This window comes from Labeo rohita, unplaced genomic scaffold (genome assembly GCF_022985175.1).
Source record: "Labeo rohita strain BAU-BD-2019 unplaced genomic scaffold, IGBB_LRoh.1.0 scaffold_71, whole genome shotgun sequence".
Classification (NCBI taxonomy): Eukaryota; Metazoa; Chordata; class Actinopteri; order Cypriniformes; family Cyprinidae; genus Labeo; species Labeo rohita.
Genome location: NW_026129645.1, coordinates 522,018 through 528,157, shown reverse-complemented (window position 1 = coordinate 528,157; position 6,140 = coordinate 522,018). Strand labels below are relative to the sequence as shown.

At 36.4% G+C, this 6,140-nt stretch overlaps 1 long non-coding RNA gene across 1 annotated transcript; it reads left to right on the top strand.

Annotated features, from left to right (window-relative positions):
* Window positions 1-4,113: 4,113 nt before the first annotated feature.
* On the top strand, window positions 4,114-5,578 carry LOC127161669 (uncharacterized). Its single transcript, XR_007827134.1, has 4 exons — window positions 4,114-4,134; window positions 5,000-5,088; window positions 5,170-5,239; window positions 5,412-5,578. It is a non-coding gene; the product is annotated as an uncharacterized LOC127161669 (long non-coding RNA).
* The last annotated feature ends 562 nt before the right edge of the window (window positions 5,579-6,140 follow it).

Genomic DNA, 6,140 nt, shown 5'->3' with positions numbered 1-6,140 from the left:
AGTATATACAGGTGTGTCTGCATGCAGCGAGTTTATATGTATATGTGCGTGTTGTAGATGTATATGCATGGATCAAGTTTATACGTATAAGCGAGTGTCTATTAGCATATGCATGCTTTAAGTTTGTATGTATATACAAGTTATTCACAAGTGTATATGTATTCATTACTAATAAAAGACGTATTGGTATGGATTTCATATTAGTGTGCACGTGTATTTCATATACAGTGGGGCAAAAAAGTATTTAGTCAGCCACCAATTGTGCAAGTTCTCCCACTTAAAAAGATGAGAGAGGCCTGTAATTTTCATCATAGGTATACCTCAACTGTGGGATATTCTGTGCACAGTTGGGTGGTTGGAACTCAGCTGGCCTAATTCTTCGGTTAGAAAGAACTGCAGCTACTCCAGAGTGAATATGTCCAATCTCTATGTTTATTAATTTGTGTGGATGTGTACAAAATGTGGTTTCTGTCAGAGAACAAATAAACATGATAAATATACATGTAATATTATGCAATGACAAAGACAAAAAGATGGAACAATACAATCTATATAAACTATATAATTGTCTGAGGCAATAGGAAACAAATCTAAACAAGAGCTTTTCACCTATGAACACAAAATGCAGCTTTAATAAACACACCGGGGCTGCTGCTGCTTGCTAGCGGTGTCAAATTACACTATGTGTGTGCTGTTTTAGCGCTCCCGTGTGCTCGTTATAGTAGTTATTAATATGTCGATAAAAGCCTGAATAAGTATTTACATGAACACACATGACAACAACGCTCTTATCCAAATGAATTAGCATCTTAATTTACAAACAACTGAATTATTCGTCAAATACGTGAGCATTACGGCTACTGTATTGTTACTGACGCACTAATTTTCCTGAGGTAAAATAAACTGAATTACGCCATGACACGCTCTGAAACACATCTACAATGATAAGAAATATTGTTACTTACGGAGTTATTAACGCACAGCAATACCACACAAGGAAAAAAAAAAACAAAAACAAAACAAAACAAAAAAAAAACACTTTAAAGGAATAAACAAGCCGTGTTGCACTTCTATGCTGGATGCTGAGGAACACTGAAAACTTTCTGCGCATGCACCAGACAAGTCCGAACAAGTTCGACTTGGGCATGCGTGAGGCAGGGAATTTTGTACATCAACTATGAGAGACAAAATGAGGAAAAAAAAAAAAAAAAAAAAAACAAAAAAAATAAAATAAAAATAAATCCAGAAAAATCACATTGTCTGATTTTTAAAGAATTTATTTGCAAATTATGGTGGAAAATAAGTATTTGGTCAATAACAAAAGTTCATCTCAATACTTTGTTATATACCCTTTGTTGGCAATGACAGAGGTCAAACGTTTTCTGTAAGTCTTCACAAGGTTTTCACACACTGCTGCTGGTATTTGGGCCCATTCCTCCATGCAGATCCCCTCTAGAGCAGTGATGTTTTTGGCAACACCGACTTCCAACTCCCTCCAAAGATTTTCTATGGGGTTGAGATCTGGAGACTGGCTAGGCCACTCCAGGACCTTGAAATGCTTCTTACGAAGCCACTCCTTCGTTACCTGGGCGGTGAGTTTGGGATCATTGTCATGCTGAAAGACCCAGCCACGTTTCATCTTCAATGCCCTTGCTGATGGAAGGAGGTTTTCACTCAGAATCTGACGATACATGGCCCCATTCATTCTTTCCTTTACACGGATCAGTCGTCCTGGTCCCTTTGCAGGAAAACAGCCCCAAAGCATGATGTTTCCACCCCCATGCTTCACAGTAGGTATGGTGTTCTTTGGATGCAACTCAGCATTCTTTCTCCTCCAAACACGACGAGTAGAGTTTTTACCAAAAAGATCTATTTTGGTTTCATCTGACCATATGACATTCTCCCAATCCTCTTCTGGATCATCCAAATGCTCTCTAGCAAACTTCAGACGGGCCTGGACATGTACCGGCTTAAGTAGGGGGACACGTCTGGCACTGCAGGATTTGAGTCCCTGGCGGCGTAGCATGTTACTGATGGTAGCCTTTGTTACTTTGGTCCCAGCTCTCTGCAGGTCATTCACTAGGTCCCTCCCGTGTGGCTCTGGGATTTTTGCTCACCGTTCTTGTGATCATTTTGACCCCACGGGGTGAGATCTTGCGTGGAGCCCCAGATCGAGGGAGATTATCAGTGGTCTTGTATGTCTTCCATTTTCTAATAATTGCTCCCACAGTTGATTTTTTCACACCAAGCTGCTTACCTATGGCAGATTCAGTCTTCCCAGCCTGGTGCAGGTCTACAATTTTGTTTTTGGTGTCCTTTGACAGCTCTCTGGTCTTGGCCATAGTGGAGTTTGGAGTGTGACTGTTTGAGGTTGTGGACAGGTGTCTTTTATACTGATAACGAGTTCAAACAGGTGCCATTAATACAGGTAACGAGTGGAGGACAGAGGAGCCTCTTACAGAAGTTGTTACAGGTCTGTGAGAGCCAGAAATCTTGCTTGTTTGTAGGTGACCAAATACTTATTTTCCAGCATAATTTGCAAATAAATTCTTTAAAAATCAGACAATGTGATTTTCTGGATTTTTTTTTTCTCATTTTTTCTCTCATAGTTGAGGTATACCTATGATGAAAATTACAGGCCTCTCTCATCTTTTTAAGTGGGAGAACTTGCACAATTGGTGGCTGACTAAATACTTTTTGCCCGACTGTATATATTTTGAACATCCAACAGTATACATGTATATGCAAGTAATTTCTAGGTGTATATGCACATGTTTTATGTATGTATTGATAAGCGAAGTTTGATATGAGTACTTGGCGCCTCATATTTTTTAGTTTGGTGAAACATGCACTAACACACAGCACTGTGTGTTTATATGAAGCAGGACAGAAGACAAGAATCTTACAGAATAAATATGACAGTATCAATTACATTTATCTTCATTGTCTACTGGCATAACTGCAGTGTTAAATATCTTGATAAAATGTTTAGTGTCTAAAATATCTCCTCAGTTCAAACAGGTGTTTCTGTGAGCAGTAAGCAGACATTATGGGCCTAGAGAGCCTCTAGTGGTGAAGTGTGGTGTAGGTTTAGGGTGTGACAGTGACTGACACAAGGAGGGAGGGTTGGTTTTTCTCTCTAAACAAATGAACCCGTCCTCCATTTCATTTGAGTTGTTCATCTCTGTTAACCTCAGTTACACTGTATGAGCAGTATATATGTGGAAAACAACAACAACAACAACAACAACAAAGTAATGAAGAACAATTATTTCAATTATTTCATAGCACTGTGAAAAAAGAGAGTACTACAAAGCACGTGAAATGATATTAAATGACATGTAATTACCTCAGAAAGAAATGCAGAACTGAAGCTGTGTGATTCTTGTGCTGTTGTCTTGGTATAAAATCTATAAACTATAATTGTCCTGTACTGTATGTTAATATGTTTTGGGAATTTCAAATAAAGGAACATCTGAAAATAAATCCTCTGCTGCCCTCTGCAGGACATTTATGATATTTAGTTCAGAAATAACGTTAACAGTAGTATGAAGCTGCAGACTCGGAGCCTGCTGCATCTACAGTCCCGCACCCAGAGTCCCGCATTCTCAGACCCCTCGTTTTTCGAGACAGCGCCACCTTTCAAATTGGATCGGATAAACACATGGATAAATATGGGAGTATTTTTGTGCCAATAAGAATGAACGTAACTTTATAAAACTGAACATAACTTTCCAAGAAACGATCAAAAATATGCCACTGCAAAAGAAGAAAAACACAATGAAAATGAAAAAATGAACTCAGTCGCACGAATTTAACATGCTCTTCAAATATGCTTCATTCTTTGTTAATGATTTTCAAAGAATCGTTTTCGCGAATCATGGATTCTGAATGCGTTGCCACAGCTTTCGCTTACGCTTCGCAAATTTTCGTTTGCTGTTTTGGCACAAACCTCTCGTGGGGGCGGGCTTAACAGCGATCTACTCTGATTGGCTAATGAGCTTTTGATGGACAGTTGCTCTCTGACCTGGAAGCATGGACGGTGACGTCAGTGGCGCACATATTGGAAAGTTGTTGCGGTGTGCAATACGTCGTGTTTATCCCATAGATAAACACGTGAAGAACCGAAACACGGTGAGTATCGTCAATTTTATTCAATGATTTCTTTTTTAATCAAACTACTTTATAGCTCATCGATACACCAACATATGAACAGTCTATTTAATATTTGTAATGATAGTTTGTAACAAAATTTGAGCCGTTAATGTATGTTTTTTCGCCTTTTTTCCCCGAAAATATTTTGATAGCTAACGTTAGCCTTTAACCTTGGACTTTTTGTAGACAAGCCATTGTAAAAAAATTGATTAAATTTAGTTGACATTAAAGTAGACCAATTAAATACATTAAGTGTGTTAATATCAAAGAATGTCATCATTAATTATTTAATCAGATTTACCTTTTTTTAATTATCGGAACTTTTCTCTATAAATTGAATTAATTAATGCCAGAGTAATTATTTTACTTTATATAATTTATATAGACTACTTAAATTAGTTCTTAAAACGTAAGTATTAAAATGGATCTTTGGATCATTGTCAACTTCAACATTGTCAATTGATTATCCAATATGCTCTTTAGCTATATTTTTAATGGTTATGCCAATTATTCATTGATGGCTTGTGTATATATAAAACAACACTTTTTGTTTGCCCCGCAGGATGTTCTCAATGGGAAACCATCAAAGTGGTTCCCCCTAAAGCCACGTGTGCCAATCTTCATGGACAGTGAGCAGCAGTGTGCCATTTTTTTTGAACACCTCAAAGCTCTGCTACACAATTGTAAAACTCAACTGAACTTCACAAATGAAGTGGAGTTCGTTTGTAGTTTTCTTTTTCCTGAGGTAGGCCCGCACATGTTTGTCAATTGGATTGTTTCTATTAGTGCCATATATGAAATGTTTTATACATTAATTAATTAATGTATTTATTTATATGGACAGGCCATCATTCATGGCCTATGTGAGCTGCAGGCATTATCCTGGCAGGAGGCTGAGGAGGTGTTCCTTCGTGGCCCTACTTATCACCCTAGGTATGCTTGTAATTTGCATTTGCAAAAAAAATATTATTATTACAAAATATTTTTGACAATGGCATTCATCTTTTATTTTAGTGAAGTTGAGGAATTTGACCGGGTGATTGCAAAAAGAATGAGAAAAGAAGCAACATTTGCCTCCCAGAAAGTAATTATTTTACCTTATGCATTTACATTACATTTTACATTTATTCATTTAGCAGACGCTTTTATCCAAGCAACTTACAAATGAGGAGTTTTTTTTAATGCAATTGAAGACGAAAATAAAGTCACTAACACAATTCTTTCTTCCTTTTTTCTTTGCTTTGTCCTGTTTACAGCAAGATGACAGTGATTAAGGTGATCGTTAAATAAAGTACAGAATTGTTCATTATTGGTGTTTTGTCTATTATTTGAGTTTTGCTTCACATTCAAAATATCAAAAAACAGGTTTTGTAATGTTAGCATGGTATAATGTTAATTAGACCATTATATGTTGAGCTGAAAGAAAAAAAATGGAATTTGAAACATTGTACAAAAACAAACTAAAACATTGTAGCAATATAATGTCACATAATATTTTTCAGATGATAGTTCAATTTGTATTTGTATCGGTTGCATCAGTAATTTCCTTTCAATTACACCCACGCTCAAAAAATAAATACGACCAACTTGCATATACAAATGATTACACACTGCACATTGTTCATCTAGAGAAAAATTGTTCGAGACCTAAGTATCATTTCACAATATTATCAAATGTCATTTCATTTGTGCTTTAATTCAGATTCCATTAATAAATTGCGTTTTTAAATAAACCGGAACTTCCTGCTTCTGGAAACATTGGACTCGAAGCTTATGTGTTTTAAAAATGATGACTCTCACATCTTTTTAAATGTTTTTGTATTGTTATTGTTATTTTTTTTATTTATTTATTTATTTTTTTTTGTATTGTTATTGTTTTTATGGACCTCGATTTGTCTTGAATAAAGTTGAGTTGAGTTCCGGTGTGAGCCACGTGGTGTCGCTATTTTTTCTCCACTCACCAAGAACAAGTACACAGAAGCAAA